At 44.7% G+C, this 18,665-nt stretch overlaps 1 long non-coding RNA gene across 1 annotated transcript; it reads right to left on the reverse strand.

Annotated features, from left to right (window-relative positions):
• Positions 1-13,339: 13,339 nt before the first annotated feature.
• On the reverse strand, positions 13,340-17,824 carry LOC133927148 (uncharacterized). The gene is made up of 5 exons (XR_009911271.1): positions 17,384-17,824; positions 15,431-15,541; positions 15,095-15,199; positions 14,023-15,014; positions 13,340-13,699 (listed from the first exon to the last, which is right to left on the reverse strand). It is a non-coding gene; the product is annotated as an uncharacterized LOC133927148 (long non-coding RNA).
• Positions 17,825-18,665: the final 841 nt, after the last annotated feature.

Genomic DNA, 18,665 nt, shown 5'->3' on the forward strand with positions numbered 1-18,665 from the left:
TCGACTTCCTGTCCTGCAGGACCATAGGTGCTTCGCGCCCCTTTCTAGGGACGAGATGGACAATATAATCGATGTATGCACGTTTTTTTTAAAATAAATATTTAGATGCAATGATTTAATCCGAAGATATAGTTTGTCTTCGCTGCGAGGGAGGCACTCTTAGCCTCATCTTCATGCATGTGTTAAATAGATGCATAAAAAGTATAATTGAAATGTAAATGCGAGGATGACACCTTCGGTATATGATGGATAAGTCTCATCCTGAGAAGAGTAGAAATTCCTGCATATGAGCAATAAGAGCCTTCTCAGTCGAAGGTTAAAACCTGTGTACGAGGAATAAATACTTTTATTTCCACGAAAGTGCGTTGCCTTGAAGTCAACCGTCACTTCGTCTTACATTTTCTGCGAAGGCGATGCCTCATTTAAGAGGTCTATCGACACTTCGTCTTTTTGGCCGCGAAGGCGTTGCCTCGGTGAGGTCAACTGTCACTTCGTCTTACACTTTCTGCGAAGGCGATGCCTCATTTAAGAGGTCTATCGACACTTCGTCTTTTTGTTCCCGAAGGTCTCTTTTGCCTTCGGTGCGGGGGCAGGCACTCTTAGCCCCCGTCTTTTGTTTTTAAGTCGAGAGATGCGCTGCCTTTGTTCTAAGGTCAAACAACACTTCGACTTTTTGTTCTCAAATGTCTCTTTTACCTTCGGTGCAGGGGCAGGCACTCTTAACCCCTGTCTTTTATGCATTTGTTAAATAAATACATGGAATGTACAAGCGAAGAGTAAATGCTTCGACATGACGATAAATATAGCAGCGAAGGAAAAAACCTTCGATATATGAGGGATAAGCCCCATCCTGTGAATTAACAATTTTTGTACATGAGCAATAAGAGCTTTCTCATGCGAAGGTTTAAACCTGCATATGAGGAATAAATATTCCCTCGAGCGAAGGGTAAGAACCTACATATGCGAAGAACAAACGCTTTGATGCATTTATTTAATGAGCACACAAGATAATGCTTCGACATTCATGTGAAGAATATGTACTTCGGTGCAAATTTAATGAGAGCGTACAAAAAATAAAAGCTTCGCCACGCGAGCGAAGGGTGAACATTTTGATGCATATGTAATTCCAGTGCATGAAGAACACTTGCTTCGCACGCGTAGAAGATAAGAATAGTTGCCTCGATGCACATGAGCAATGCAATCGTAAATAAAATGAGTACTTCACCAATTGCACGAAGGATAAACTCTTTGATGCATATGTTATGCGAGCATTCGAAAAAGTAAACATACGTGAGGAATAAATACTTTGATGCACTTATGCAATGCAAAACGTGCGAAGCATATGTATTCCCGATTGATGATGCTGTGCACATTTATGAAAAGCATGCGCTTCATCGCAAATGAATAATGAAGATATACATACGTGCGAAGCGTATATACGCGTGAAGTATGCATTAATGCAAAATGCACAACAAAAAAACAAAAAACTAATAAATAAACACTTCAGCACACAAATGTGATGTAAGAAGCATACTTGTAGCCATATGAAAAATATAACACATATGAAGGGTGGATGCTTCGTCACACCGAAAAATTAAAACTCTCAAGCGAAAGGTAAGAACCTTATACAAAGGGCAAAAACCTGCCAGCGAGGAAGAAATTGCCCCTTAAACGGAGCATAAAAACCTGCATATACTTGCGAAGGGTAAAACAAGTACTTTGACTAGTTTAAGCCATGCAGACGCACAGAAGGTGAATACTTCGGTACTCGCGCAAAAAATACGCGCTTCGATGCGAATGCAACGGGAACGCGTAAAAAATAAATGCTTCGACATATAAGCGATGGGTAAATGCAATGCACGCATGTGGAGATAAATATTTTGATAAGGAGCTCTCGTTCGTTTATTCGTTCGCGCGAAGGGTATATCTTGCACTTGGAGAAACAAATCCCCTCATGCGAAGGTAGCAGTGTGCTCCAGCGTGCATGTAAAGCAAGCACGCGAAGGGTAAACACATTTGAGAAACTCATTCGATGCCTATGTAACACACATGCGCGCGTGTAAAAGTAAATGCTTCGGCCAGCACAAGGAAAATAAACATTTTGGCATGCAGATACAATGCATGTATCAGGCGCTGCAACGCCAGTGTAGGTACGCACATGTGTGCCCGAAGGGCATGCAGAGGGCTCCATATTCTATTAACTCAGTGTAAACGCTGCGAGCAGCCTAGCATTTTAACCGTGGCGGGCTACAGAATAGTCAATCTGGGACCATGTTAAAGCCGGGTGTCAGTGACCAGCATACGCTATTCTATTCAGAAAGTAAATCATCTACTACAACTAGAAGCAAATAGCTGCTAACCAGGCTGCTAAGGTCAGTCTCAGCACAAGAGGCAGGCATCAAACTCTTGCGAGCAACTATAAGATGGCAAAGCTGATTTTTAAATGTTAACTACAAGTCCCAGGAATTAAGTCCAAAAGGAATAACAGGCCTCAACAAGGCATAAAAGGAAAAGCATTCCGACGGCAACACAGCACCCCGCTGCTGGTACGCCCTGGGCTCGAATCCTGGCTGGAACACTTATTTTTGCGAATTTAGCGGAAAAAACTGGGTGGAATGGTGCATGGGTTTACCTCACAGGCCTTGGAGTTGAGCTGTGCCCTTCGCCAGCCGTTGGAGTTGAGCTGTGCCCTTCGCCAACCGAAGCCTGACTGGGCATTTACCTGTCGAAGGGTAAACGGGCCTTGCCAGCCGAAGGCTAGGTGGCCCATCGCACCGAAGTCATGGCCTTCATGCGGAAGCTGGCCGGATGGGCTTCGCCGGCCAGTCTGGCTAGGCCTTCGCCAGCCCAGCTGAACGAATCCCGTCGCGAGCCTGTGTCTTCGCCGGTCGAGGGCCTTCCCGCACCAGTCTAGTGCATCTGTTCGAGAGCCGAAGTCTGGCTGGGCCGTTGCCAACCGAGTGCATCCCTTCGCGAACCAAAGTCCAGTTGAAACTTCGCAAGCCGAAGGCCTCGCCACGCCAGCTCAGCTGGGCCTTCCCCGGCCAAGTGAGTCCTGTCACGAGGCGAAGCTCGGCTGGGCTGGCGCCGGTCGTGCATCTGTTCGGTAGCTGAAGACCTCACTGGGCTGTCACCGGCTGAGCGCAATGCCCGGGCGAAGCACGCCTGATATTCACGCGAAGGTTGTCTTCGGCGTGATGTCTTGCGAGCGAAGAGAGCAGCTGGGTGCTGAGTGTCTCTCGCGAACGTTCCTGTCACAAAGGTGAAATAGATAATCAAGTGTAACCGACGAAGATAATCTTTTCCAACGAAGGTTGATGAAGAGTTTCTTTTCCCTGACGAAGGGTTGACGAAGTCCTTTTCGCTGACAAAGGCTTGACGAAGGATTGTTTTTAATATGAAGACCTTCTCTTGACGAAGGGTGCCTCCTGTACGAAGGCCTCCTCTTGTATGAAGGGTGGCTCTGGTACGAAGGGTGCCTCTTGTATGAAGACCTCCTCTTGTACGAAGAGTGGCTCTGGTACGAAGGGTGTCTCTTGTACGAAGGGTGCCTCTTGTACGAAGACCTCCTCTTGTACGAAGGGTGGCTCTGGTACGAAGGGTGTCTCTTGTACAAAGCGTGCCTCTTGTACGAAGACCTCCTCTTGTACGAAGGGTGGCTCTGGTACGAAGGGTGCCTCTTGTACGAAGACCTCCTCTTGTACGAAGAGTGGCTCTGGTACGAAGGGTGGCTCTGGTACGGAGGGTGCCTCTTGTACGAAGACCTCCTCTTGTACGAAGGGTGGCTCTGGTCCGAAGGTCTTCTCACTCTTTAGAACCGAATCCCCACGGACGGCGCCAACTGTTGGAACTATTTCCAGCCATAGTACCGAAGGGGGTACTGTAGCGATGAACAGTGCCGAAGGGGTCAAATTCGAGTAAAGAGAGAGAAGAGAGTGCGTGAAGGCTGGGAAGAATCCCCCTACCCTTGACCTCTTGGGTCCTTTATATAGGTGAGGGGGAGAGGTAAGACTTCCTCTCCCACCCTTGGTGAGGTACAAATATTACAAGGAGGTTTTTGGGCCTTTACGTGGGTTGGCCTAATTACATGGATTGCTTGATTTACATGGGCTCTATTGTGGGCCTGGGCCATTCCCCCAACAGCTGGGAAGTATAAAGGACAGATATTGTCTGCAATTGGGGTAGACGGGAATAACCAAGTCGTGCCACTAGGGTTTGCCTTCGTGGAGAGTGAGAACGGGGAGAGCTGGTATTGGTTCCTTGAGCGGGTGAAGCATGCTATTGTTCTGGATCAGCCTGATGTATGTTTGATTCATGATAGACATGCAAGGCTGTTGCAGGCTTTGCTGGATATGCAATACGACAGTGTTCGGCGGTGTGTAAGAGCAAAGTGGCCCGACTTGAAGAGCAGTGGTGCATGAGGCATATGTGTGAAAACTTTTACAGACAATTCAAAAACAAAGACTTGATGAATCTTTTTTAAGAAATTGTGCAGCCAAAACCAGCAGAGGAAGTTCAACGTCCTATGGGCAAGACTAGACGAACTAACTATGAAGCAGACAACTAAGCTAGGAGACACAAGAGATGACCCGATTGCTCTTGGACCCATCCCAACAGATACTCCCTAGATAGTAAGGAGGTCAGGGTTAACTGTTAGGAATTTTTCGCAGTGGATACAAAATGAGCCAACAGAGAAATAGGCATTGATGTACGATATTGGAGGGGCAAGGTATGGGATAATAACAACTAATCTTACTAAGATCTACAATTGGGTTGAAGGTATTATGCATGTGACCTGTAAATATTTCATTGATCGCTACGCAGCTGCTTCAAATGCAATGGAAGATAACCGTATATTGTATGGATCGATTCTATGTAAGTACATGGAGAAGGTCACAGCGAAGGCACATATGCACTGCGCCAATCAGGAGGGAACTGCGGAGCACATGTTCAGTGTCTTGTGCCATGATAAGGGTCGTAGGGGTGGCAGACGTGAGCGCCATATGCAAGAGTGCATGCTTAGGATTGGAACATGCATCTGTATGTGCCAGATACCATAATTGCTACACATGCCGTGTACACACATCATAGTTGCATGTGGGGAGCATAATATGCTACCGAGACAATATGTTTCTCACTACTTCATGAAGGATCGGATACTGAACATATGAAACCATGAGTTTTATGGCTACGACATTGTTGATACGTTTACAAGTAATCCAAATCCCTGACGAATCTATGTGACAAACTTGAGAGGATGAAGTACACACCGGCACGTCAACGAACTCGGTGGATTCAAAATGATATGGATGAATCTGAGGCGGGTCCAAGGGTGAAGCAAGGCAGCAAGTGCGATAAAACAGGTCACACATACAAGTACTGTCCGAAAAATGCACCTGGTGTGTAGATGGGGTCATGACGGTGGTCAAGTGTGAATGTATTTAGCGAATCTTGATGTTATATTTATAAGGTTTTTGCCTTACATATGTACGTTGCATTTGAACCTTACATTTGTATTTGATTGTGTACCTATAATATGTTCATGTAACTTTGTGTATGTGTATGTTATATGTTGTTCACGTAACTGTATGTATATTTTCATGTAACAGACTGTTTATATTTGGTTTCAATGCAGATATGACACACCCACTAACCCCCGAGCTTCTTGACCCTGCAGTGGATAAGAAGCACCGCAGCTTCTTATCTGCCGTTCACCAGACAGAGTTAGGAGTTTTTCGACCACGTGGCCCAGGGGAGCTACTTACGATCGACGATCGTTGAAAGCATCGGTATGTCGCTAATTTGTTACGCGTGTGCATGTTTATTTATTTATTGTATGCTCTACATTCACTTTATATTCCAAATGGTTCAGGTTGGCAGCATTTGGACTCCTACAGCTGTGTCGTTTGGTGGAGGCTCGAGCGACAGAGAGCCCTGAGGCAGCGGCGAGGCAATTCTATTTCGACCGCTCACTGATCGCTGCACTGATCGACTGGTGGAGGCCTGAGACCCACACTTTTCACCTCCCCTGCGACGAGATGGCTCTGACGTTGCAAGATGTAGCCTACTTGTTAGGCTTACCTTGTGCCAGAGCCGCCGCTGGAGTCGTCGACGTGGATGCAAACTGGATGAACATCATGCACCAACGGTTCACCCCTGTTCAGCGGACGGACGACGGACCCGCCTACGTGCCCGAGTTCCTGTCGGATCCGTGAGGTCCCACGAAGAAGTGGATCCTCCAGTTCCAGGTACCTTGCAATTTACCTTCTCATTTACTTTACGATTTCAAAGATATTTTACTCATCATCATTTGCATTACTTCAATGCCTCCATACATCCACCCGCACGCCGGTTTGTACTCGGCCTCGAGGCACTTGGAGGCCTACCTGCTTTAGTTGTTCAGTTGGGTTATGTTCACTAGCGGTCAAGGCCACCTGGTGTCGAGGACCCTTATTCTGTACGTGAGGTGGATCGCAGATGCGGAGCCCGATGATGTCCCCCAGTTGAGCTAGGCCTCTGTTGTCCTGGCGATGATGTATCGGGCCTTGTGCGATGCATGCACGAAGAAGGAGCCACAACCTACATTTGCTGGGTGCCCACTATTGCTGTAGTTGTGGTCGTCCAAGCGGATCGCGATTGGCCGACCCGTTGTGGACCAGTCCCCGTACCCTGAGGAATGGTACGAGGAACCCGAGGAGGACGGGCACACCATGGACTCGTTGTAGTGTCGACGTCGGGTACGTATGAAATATAGCTATGCTTCACTTGCCACATGTTTTAATTCAGGTTTCTTACTATTTTTCTCCACAACCGCACTGGGCGCACGAGCAGGCCCATAGAGCGTACGAGCTTTTTATGTCGCAGTTAGACCATCTACGTCCAGAGGACGTGGTCTGGACCCCCTACAGCCACTTGTTGATACAAGCCCGTGCGCCTTTCGGTTTGTCTCCGTTGTGTAGCCGCGATGAGGACTACTGGATTACGAAAAATCCGCTCGTCTTCGACATCTACGTCGAGGAGTACTCACCCACCGTGTGATAAGGTAGTTCGGATGCTTCTAGGCGTTCCCCCTCATCAATGTTCGCATAGTTCCAGGCCACGTTCATAGGTAACTAAAATCAAATATATAATTCATAGCATTCGGCTCATTTATAGTCTATCTAACATGGTTGACTTGCAAGTATATACGAAAGGGCCAACCGGGTGGCAACCTCTGGGAAGATCGTTTGGCGCCATACATCTCAACGTGGGCCCATGCCCTTGAGGATGTCATCAAGGAGCCTCGTCCTTTTGCCGACCTGAGCTTTGAGGAGTACTTGCGATGGTACGTCCCGCATACATGTACATGGGTCACCTACACCCCAAATATTGTCTAGTAGCATGTCGCTTCGACTACGAAGGCCTACCCGGGCCATTGGGACGAGGACGCTGCATTAGCGGTATGTGCAATTAACGTCTCATTTATTTATTATATAATCCCATAAGAACCACTATAAACTGAAATTCTCATTTTATGTTTGTATCAACAAGCCGATATCATATACGATATCCATAGGGACGCGGTTGGAACCATGGAGCGCCTCAGCAAGGGATGCAGCTTAGTGCGGCGGATGTAACGGGTTTTTGATAAGACCACGCGGGACGCGGCTCTAAAGCTTACCTCATGCCGATCCACCACAGACGTCGTCGATGCTCCTTCCAGGTCGAGTGGGGTCCACGCAGAGTCGTCCAGGAGGTCTGATGTGCAACCACCTCCACCGGGACCGACATCCACACCGCCACCTGGACCACGCCCTTCAGCCCCGGACACAACATGTACGCATTTTTCATACGCACTGCAGTTAGCGATATTCTTTTGTTACTGATGCATTAGTTTTAAAAAATATATTAGGTGCACCTACATACTTATCGACGCTGACACATAGACCATACCCAGTGCCGACACATTCACCGCTCGCAGGCCTCTTAGGTAATGGGCGCTAATATACTGATGCATTCAATATATTCAATAATATATCTAATATATTTCACAGGTTACTGTGGTGATGAAGCCAGGACATCTTCATTTGTACCTCGACCGTTCGCACATCAACCGTTTGGATCTCCACCGTTCGCACCCTACTTCGGCACTCACGTCTGGCTATCTACTGCTGCACCCGAATACCATACAGGTACAACATTGTATTTTATACTAATACATTCATTTGCATATTTACTGTATCTAATAAATTCATCCGTTCGTAGCCCCCTCGAGTGATTATACATGGATGACGGCGGCACCATCGCAGTCGTCATACCCGAGTCAGGAGGATGAGCTTGGGCCAGACCCCCTGTTCAACCTCATGAGGGACTTCTTCGGGGCCACACCAGGCTACGACGTCGTCACGCGGTCCCAGTTGCCCAGTTCTCCACTTCCGACGCAGCAGACCCAGCATCGACACATGTGATCGCTACTAGGCCTACCAGATAGGTTGGTCCACCAGACGCCCTGGCCTACTCTAGGGGCAACGTGAGGGCGAACCAGCGGCATCGGCTTCAGGACCATGATGGTGGGAATGGCCGACGGCAGCGGGGGAGACAGCAATAGGATTTTACCTTTGCTATTGTAACTTACATATTTGTTTCATGATGCATCTTCGATTTATGAACTAGTCTTACATATTCTGACATGTTTACATTATATGGTCTTCCTACCATGTCATTACTGCATTTCTTAATCCCACATGACTGCATGCTAGTTGCATTTCTTCAACAGGTTGACTCATTCCTCGTCCTCGACTTTGTATGAACTGTTCACGACAGAGCTAGAAAAAAATTTCTTACAAAGCTACTTATACACGAAGTGACCACACAACACCTCTGTCGTGAGTCTGCTTTAGACACAAAGTAACCACACAACTTAGCTTTAACCATAAAATGACAACACCTCTGTCCTGACGTAGGCTGTAGACATGAAGTAACCACACGGCAGAGTTTTAATCATAAATTAAATGACAATACCTCTATCTTGACACAGGGAATCTCTGCCTAGCATCAATGCCATAATTTTTCTATTTTTCACAAGAAATCCTATACTTCAGCCCCCAACCAAGCTCATACACTCAGTCCATGTACCAGCCCCTAAGCATCATAAATAACCTCACCCTCATTCATGGATAGACCATTCCTTCATCACCTTTCTCAACTACAATGTCTTCCTCAGCTCCACCAAGCCCACCTAAGAAACATTGGGGATTTTCATTCCTCAGGGGGTCGAACCGCCAATGTGCTTATGTGGCGACCTTTGTAGGCTTCGCGAGTCCCAGGACATCTCCTACACCTATGGCCTACGCTTATTCATATATGCTAACTATCAATACGATAAGTCTCAACATGGACCGTATGAGTACCCACTGATATAGCGACAGAGATCAGCCATGCAACACTTTTCATATCATGTTCCATACAATTTTCACACACTATTTTACCAATCTCACATCTTCTTTCATTTGTCCAGTCTCCTCCACCTATCTGTGACTTCATTGACTGGATCGACATAGAGCAAAATGAAGACCAGAAGCGGTGGGTCAACATGAGCATACGGTGAAGGAGGGAAGCGTACGAACGCCGAGAGTATGAGCAACAATAGCAGGAACTACGACTGAAACAGCAGGAGGAGGAGTGTATGAAGAAGGCAGCGGAGGAGCTCGTCGTGGCTCAAGCACGCGAAGCAGAGAGGGCAAGGAAGCGTGAGAGAGCCTGTCGCGCTAAGGTGGGTATCGCCGATGTTCTGAGAAAGGGCAAATATCCTAGGTGCACTCAGTAGAGAGCATCTACTGGAACTTAGCATATTTTCACTCACTAAGGCATGTTAGGATTAGCAACGGCACGCTATTAGGTTGGTTTTTAGGCATACCGTACATGTCAACGTTTGTTGTCGTCGTGTCTTTATGTTTAGGGTCCATTCGCGCAGCAACGACAAACCCCATGTCCCATATAATGTTTGTCAGTGTATGTAACATCCGTGCCGAGTGTTATGCTAATAGTGCTTCACAACTAAAATTGTTCAAAAAATTAGATTTTATATCCTCCCAACATTACATCACTAAAAATTACTCATACAATTTTATATCAAATAAATAAACAAATATCGACAAATTTACATCGATCCAAAATTTCCAAAAAGTAACTACTCCGTGATGCTGCTTTAACCATTTTCGCATAACTAATATTTTTCACCGAATGAATGTGCATTATTTTTCAAATTGACGTATACAAAAGTTAAATTAAAAAAAACAAATTTTTAAGTGGTGGGGCTAACCACCCCTGAGAGGGTGGCAAGGAGGCTAACCGCTCTCTCAGAGAGCGGTAAGGGGCGGTACGTGGACACTATCCGCTCTCTGAGAGGACGGTAAGGGGTGGTGCTGTCACCGTGACATTCTTACCGCTCTCTAAAAGGACTGCAAACCTTTTAAAGAGCGGTAGACGCCTATTTATACAAATCTTATCATTAAAAATCTATTTATTTAAATATTAGTTATAAAAAATATAAGAAAACTCCCAATCCGAATGCGATTTGCCAATCACGATGCATGCGATGTGATGGGCCCCTTCCTCTCGGACCGGGACCATATAAGTTGGTTCGACATATAAGGAAAAAGAAATCCAGTAGCATAGGTCCTCCAGCCTTACATCTCAAATACATATGTCACAGGTGACATCATGAGATCACTGTGAACACTAACTAGAACTACCTCTGATCCCTAATATAAATACATTTAGGTTTGTCCTAATCAAACTATTATAGTTTTGACCATCAATAACTAAAAAACTATATAGATTCACAACATGAGGTTGATGTTATTAGATTTATTATGAAACTTACTTTCACAATATATAACTCTTGCCATTTAAAATGATATATTTTTATAGATATATTTAATCAAAGTGTCACGTTGGAGACCGTGTTAATATTCTAATGAACTTATATTAGGATGAGAGAAATTAAAGATTATTAAAATATCCCATGGCAAGTGATCAGTACCACACGCATCATTGGACTTTGATTCTTCGGCATTCTTACCAACTGTTATAGCATACAATGAAACAACATAAATACCTAGTGAAGTAAACAGTATATAAAATACTTCTTCCTTTTTTCAAAGGAAACAGTATTTTGGTCGAGATTAACACATCCTTCCCAAAATTAGTTGCATTTCCATTGTCGTATTTATGCGCTTATCATTTTTTTTAGCAACCTCAGGGAGGTGTTCTGCCGTTTTCATTAAGTAGAAGAGGGATTTATTTACACGTATTTACTACACATTGATCGACTGAAATCTCAATCAATTTCAGTCGACCATATGAATGCGTGGCGCCGGCCATGGTTAGGGTTTCGAGGCAGAGGTTACCGGTGGGGATTCATAGCTCTCGGGTTTAAAATGGGTTTCGGGGGAGGCAGGTAAGTCAGGCAGAGGAGGCAGGCAGCAGACCCGGCGGCAGGGATGTCGATAGGGGTAGGGGTGAACACACCGATGAGCAGGAGAAGAAATTGAGCGTGAGGTTGAAGACGATTTCTGTGCCATCTGATCGAGAATCGACGGTCTATCATCTCTGATTTCAGTCGATTGATTTTTAACACAACCCTTATTTACAAGTTGCGGCCTGGCTTACTGCGAGGCCCCAATATACATATGCCTATGCTCGATATGTCCGTGCTACATTGTATCCTGTTGCGCTTGACTAAGCGCCTCTATGTCCTGCTGGATTAACGCAAGTATTTGGCTCGGCGGTAGTTCCTTTCTGTCGAATATGCGCCTACACCTTTCTTTCCAGATATTCCAGAATCCAGACCGTGTATGTTATGACCCGAACTCTGTCCTTGTTTGCCGGTTGTCCTGCTGGTCCGGTGAGTTTGAGCCACCATTCTTTCCTCGTTGGTGCCGGCGCCGGTTGAAGGATATTCAGGTGTCTTTATCTTCTGTTGACGCTATCCCACACCTCTCTTGCATAGGTGCATGTGCCATCAGATGAAGGGCCGATTCGTCGCCGGTCCTGCACAAAGAGCAAACTGGATCAGCGGCGCCTCCCCGTTTGATGAGCCTGTCGGTTGTGAGCAGCTTTTTTTTTTCTCCCGAAAGACCGGCAGGAGCTCTGCGGGAATATATTGATAGAGAAGGAAAAAGAGAGAGGTGGGGGTGCTAGCAGCAGTCCAAAGGAGCTAGCACAAAGCAAACATGCATAGCGCAGCACACACACAGTTTAAAGTCACAAGCATAAAGTGATCTAAATCTTTGGCACCAGCTAAGCACCATGTCCGAGCTTCTTTCTTGATTTTTGCAAGTAATGATGGGACAGATTTTTCATACCACTGAAAAACCCTTGTACTGTGCTCTTTTCAAATTTCCCAAGAGACTAGGATTAGAGCCGTGCGATATGCTTTGATGGAAACGTTCACTACATCAAAATATCTTATTAGTACCGGTTCAAAATCGTCATCAGTGACGGGTTTTGAACCGACACTGATTACTCACCACTGATAGTCACTGACTATCAGTGTCGAGTATAGAATTGGCACTGAAAATCACTGTCAGTGCCGGTTGGAGCTACCAATATTGATAGTCGATCTCGATTCAACGTTTTTCGAGGTAAAAAAGTTTCAATTTTTTTTCTGACCAGACACCTGACTAGAGGCTGCCCACCCGACCACGCTCAATATTCGCAAAGCCACATGATATTCGCTCGCATACGACAATAAAGACTCGAACTCAAGACCTCACAGCCTGTGCGTATGGATGACCCCTCTAACCATCTTAACTATCGTCCGTTCGTGAGTATAGTAGCAAAATAAATCCTTTTGACATCTTCTAACCGAATATTTAAATAGCTATTTGAATATCTAAATGATCTCAAATAAAAAAATGATCAACTATAAAGTTGTAGATTTCGTCGAGAGCTATAATTTTCATATAAAATTTTTTCCCATCCGACTTCGTGTGAAAAAGTTATGAATTTTTTAAGATGAGTTGTGACAGTAACAAATATCCGTGGCGGTTTGTAATTAGAACCGGCACTGATACTGATTATCAACGCCGGTTCGTAGTTAGAACTGGCACTGATACAATCACTATTAGTGCCGGTTCGTGGCTGGAACCGGTACTGATATATCAGTGCCAGTTCTAGCTAAGAACCGACACTGATAGTGATTATCAGTGCCGGTTCTTATCTCCTCAGCTATTGTTCGTGTGTGAGAGTTTAAGAATCAATATTGATACGTCTACAATGCCGATTACTATCGAACTGGTATTGATACAACGTTACATATGTAATATTCTGTAATAGTGTCCCCTGGTCATTTTTGCCGGCTGCCACCATTCTGACATCGGCAGGGAGACGCTCGAATTGGTCGAAGTAGGTAAGGAATAGTGAACCCCTCTTTAAAGCTTTCCCACATACTAAAAGATGGAATGTCGTCTCTGGTTCAGCATGGTAGAGAGGACAAATATGCTGATTGGACCATCCACGCCTCTGCAGTCTGTCTGCTGTCCATAGCCGATTATGAATTGGCCGGTTGTGAGCAGTTTTTGTTGTAGCAGAAGCCAAATCATCTTGCACTTCGGCTCGACCGACGCCTTCCAGTTCCATATGCTGTGCCAGTTTTGATCTGGAAAGGATCCCATGAATTTGGTCTCGTACGCGGAGGTGGATGAGTATTTGCCATCTGCAGCGAATCGCCAGCGGATTGAGTCCGGTTGATCTGTCAGGGTGACCTCAACTAGGTACAAAGAAGAAACATAATCCCGTAGGACATGTCCCTTCCCGTAGTTGGCAGTACATAAGATAGATAAAATGCTTTCTACTTGCATGGAAACATTTTTCACCCCCAAAGCTGGATCACACCCTTTTCCATCATGAATAACCCCTCGGAATTTAGTCCAGTATTACAACCAGGATAGGAAAATAGGACAGATAGCTAAGCGAGAGTGAAGAGAGAGCTAGCGAAAGTACGGCAATTATTACAAGTTCGATAAAAGATAATAGTACCAGCAAAAGCGTCTCAACAAAAGACCTCGCAGCAACTGTTCTTCATGAAGACATCCTTTTTCCAGCAGAAACTCCAGGGTCAGTTGATGCTTCCATCTTCGGCAGTGACCTCCACATCAGTCGGGTCTTCCACTAAGTCTCAACCTCCGAGCGCCTTGTCCTCCAGCAGCTGGGTTGTCAGACCGGAGAATAGACATTACCCCCGCCACACTTTGAGCGCAACGAAGAAGATCTTCCTTGCTCAATCCTTTGTACGATTCTGTCCACATTTTCAGGAGAGAGCCTCGGGTAGTGGATGACATATACTTGGAGATTCTACTAGGGCAATGGATGACATCAAGGCCATCGTATATTCGAGTGCCAAAATAAGCCACACAACAGCACATAAATTCTCATCATTGTCGGCTAGTAAATCCTTTCATTGCCGGTTTTACAGTCGGCTCTTTGAAAAGACAATAAAGGGGTTATCATCATCGCGTCAAGACTTCAGCCAATAGTGATACTCTTGGAACCACCCGCTGGCAGTGATCCTTAGTAAATCACTATCGATAGTGTTTTGCCTCCTCTCTCTCTCTCCTCCCTCTCTCTCCTCTCTCCTCTCTCCTCTCCTCTCCTCTCTTCTCTCTCCCTCTCCTCTCTCCTCTCTCCTCTCCACTCTCCCTCAATACATGTATACAATGAGACACATATTTAATAAAAAATATATATACATAAATTATTTATCATTCAACATAGTTACAATGAATTAGGGAATAATCAATAACATTCTAGCGGTTGAAGTTTCTGTTAGACTTACTCCTTATAACATACTCTCTACTAGAAGGTAAAGTGGCTTGGGTGTCGTCTGAAGGTCCCTCACATTGTGGCGGCTCAATCGGTTCATGAAACTCACTGTTTGGGTTGATAACATACTCGATGAAGAACCCGGTGATCTGTTCTCGAATGATATGTATTTCACTGTGGAGTATCTCATTTGTGTGGTATTTAAAGCGCTGCTTTTGAAAAATCGAAAGAATTAGTTCTTGAATATGTATAGAAACTGAAAAGAAGGCATCGATACGTAATTTTATACCTCAACATCATTAAACATGACGACATCTCCGTCTCCGCTGAATGTGTACATGAAACTAAGTAGATAAAATCTGCAAAGATTGTTGTTGGGTGCCTGTCTCATACACTTCAAGAGAAAAGAAAATTTCAGTGAAATGAATTGAACCTTTTTATTTAGTATGAAATGCAAGACATGAATATTTCCTGCGTACTAGAAATCAGTTTTTATATCATACTGGTTCCTCTATGGAAGGTAGATAACACTCTTTTGCGGTATCTTGTGTACACCATGTACGCGAATATGAGTACCAATTAAACTTAGATGCAATCGATATGAAGATTAAATGATCGAGTTTACCTGTTTAGCATGTTGATGAGATCTTGGTAAGTTGACTGAGCTCTCTTTTGTGAGTCCAAGACAATAATATTGCTCAAGTCTGAGTGGATGATAAGAAGAATTCAATAAAAACTGTAGAAATATATCACCATTACAAATTAGTACTGGAATTAAGATGCATATAAAAGTAAAATGCCCTGACAGGCAAACACGTACTCAAAATTTGCTAATTAATTAAAATATAAAAAATGTAATTGGATCTTGCTACATACCTAAATATTATGGCTAAAATTTCTAATTCATTAAAAATAAAAAATAAATATACTCATACCTAAATTTTATGTATTGGAGCTTGCTAATTAATTAAAATATAAAAAATATAATTGGATATTGCTACATACCTAGTAAATATCATGGCTAAATTTTCTAATTCATTCAAAAAACAAAAATAAATATGCTCATACCTAAAGTTTGAGAATTTGAGCTTGCTAATTAATTAAAATATAAAAATATAATTGGACCTATTGCTATGATAAAAACATACATGTAATTAATTGACTAGGTTAATCTATTCTTTAAAACTAATTAATTAATTATTAAGAGGAAATTCCATTAATTAATTACCAACATTAAATTAATCTATCACATCCTAATGACTGGTATTTATCACTAAAATTAATTTATAAACTATACCACGAAATAACAAGTATTCTAAACATTTATTAAAAGCAAACATCTAGTTTATTCTAAAGCTATTCTAATTAGCAAAAGGTATAAACCTATACTTAATATAGATTAACAAAAACGACTAATCTACCATTATAACCTAAACATGGATATAGAATTAACTACACATTTCTATTTAACAAAAGGCGAAACCTAATTCTAGTTAAATGCTGTGACATGAAAGTAAGTATCGAGCGAGAAAAATTAATCGAGCGAGAAAAATTATGAGATTTGACAGAGAGATAGATTATGATTTTAGAGGAATATCGGCGAAAGAATCACTAAGATCGAAGTTGAAACAAAAGAGTTATGGCTATCGGAAGTTTTGATAGAAAATAAATCCTAGAAATAGAAAATGACACTATTCTACGGACTTGGTCCACTGAGCTTGTGAACCGGTGTGAGCCGAGAGAGGGGTGCACCGTGGACCACATGTGAGTACTGCACGGTGGACTCGGTGCATAGGCCGGTGGAACGAGGGTGTTTGGGTGTGCGGTCCACCATGGACCAGTCCCGGGGAGGGAGTTCCAGCACGTGGGGCCCACACATCAGTGTGTGGCCAAAGAGATATGGGAGTAGGGTGATATTTCCATGGGTGTCTCACGGGGTAGAGAGAGACGGAGGGGCGACCGAAGAGAGAGACGGAGGTGCGCCGGGGCAAGTCCGGCGGGATCCACGGTGACGGCGACCTGAGGCATGAGCGAAAACGGCGGTGGCGCATTAGTGGGCGGCGCAGTGCATCGTAGCTACATGCACGGGGGAGCGACGACGCGGGTCGAAGGTGCTTGGGACGGCCTGCACAAGCAGCGCGGCGTGGAGCGGCTATGTGCGCACGGTAGCGTTTACTGCGGCGGTGTGGCGAAGGGCTCGACAGTGGTGCGCACGGGACGGCGCGGAGGAGCGGTGGTGCGGACCGATGAGCACGCGGGCATTGCGGCGTGCTGGCCTGACGTGGCCGAGCGGCCAGGAAGGCGCGGCATGGTCGAGACAGTGTGAGCTGGCGGTGGGACGGTCAGCACGGGCCGATCGAGGCAGCGCACGGGCGATGAGAAGAGTGCGGCGGCAGCGCATAGGCGGAGCAATGGTGCGGTGATGGCACGCACATCGTCTTAGCGGGGAGGAAGGGTGCGGCGGCGTGCATGGTGGATTTGTGCGGCCAAGCGGCGACGTCAGCGTCACATGACGCTATGGCGGCGGAAGGGAGAAAGAGTGGAGAGAGGGGAGAAGAAAGGGAGCAGATGGGCTCACCGGTGGTGGATTCCTCAGCGGCAGGAGGAGGTTGAGCACGGTGACTCAGCGGCGCAGCGGTACGGTGACACGCGTGAGAGGCAGAGCATGGCAGCAGCGGCAGGGACAACGCGTGGTCAAGCTCTGTTGCGGCCTGGTTGGTCGCGTGGCGGCTGGATAGCATGGCAAAGGGGAGAAGGCCGGGGGACGGAGGTGTGGAGGAGCGTGACTTGGCTATGCTCATGACGACAAGAGAACGCGACTGGGCTGTTGGTGTGCTTGCATGCATGTGTATGTGCTATGTTTGAGCTGCTGCCTGTGTGTGCTTGTGGCTGTGTGATGCAGATGGCGTGGGGGAGATCTTTTGTAGGGAGGAAGAGAGGAGAAGAAGATGTTTGCTTCTGCTTGTTTGGTGTAAAGATCAGAGGAGAGGAAGACACATGGGGCGGTGGTGGCAGTGTGATCCATTTTGGCTGCTGGGTGAGAAGATCAGAGAGAGAAGTGATGCCTTGTACTATGGGTGAGAAACAGAGAAAAAGAGACGAGAGAGAGTGGGAGAGAACAGTGAGAGATGAGACAAATTGGATGTTTAATTCCAATTGAATGTAATCGAATTGAAATGGATTTGTAACAATTCAATTTGAATTGGATCGGATTTGGATTATTCAAATTGAATGTATTTGAAATGAAATGAGATGTATGATGATTCAAATAAATAACTTGAATTTGAATTGGTTTGGTGGTAATTCAAATAGGATTTGAATTGTAAATTGTCATGACTTTGGAACGAGGATTCGAAAATGAGATTCAAACTTAAAACTTGATTTGAATCAATTTGAATTGAATCATGGGGCGATTGAACTAGGATTCATTTGAATACATTTTGAAGGATTCAAATTTCATTCGAATACAAAATCGACAATGATTTGAAGGAGTTTAGAATTGAGATAGGTTTAAGATTAAATTCGAATAGGATATTTGAATTTGGATCTAAATTTTATTGATTCAAATAAGAGTATTTGAATTTAGTATTTGGATTTGATATTGATTCAAAAAGAATATTTGAAGTTGGAATTGAAATGAGTTTGGCATTAATTCAAATAAGGGTATTTGAATTATGAGTTGGATTTGAAGCTCTGACTTTGGGAGAGGAGTTGGATTCAAAAGATTTGAACTCGATTGAATTTCAGATGAAAAGAATCTAAGAAGTAGATTTGAATTTGAGAGGTTCAATTTCTCAAATCTCCACTCAAGGAACCATAAAATCCATTAAACCAAAATGCATATTGTCAGAGAATGAACT

This window comes from Phragmites australis, chromosome 8 (genome assembly GCF_958298935.1).
Source record: "Phragmites australis chromosome 8, lpPhrAust1.1, whole genome shotgun sequence".
Lineage (NCBI taxonomy): Eukaryota > Viridiplantae > Streptophyta > Magnoliopsida > Poales > Poaceae > Phragmites > Phragmites australis.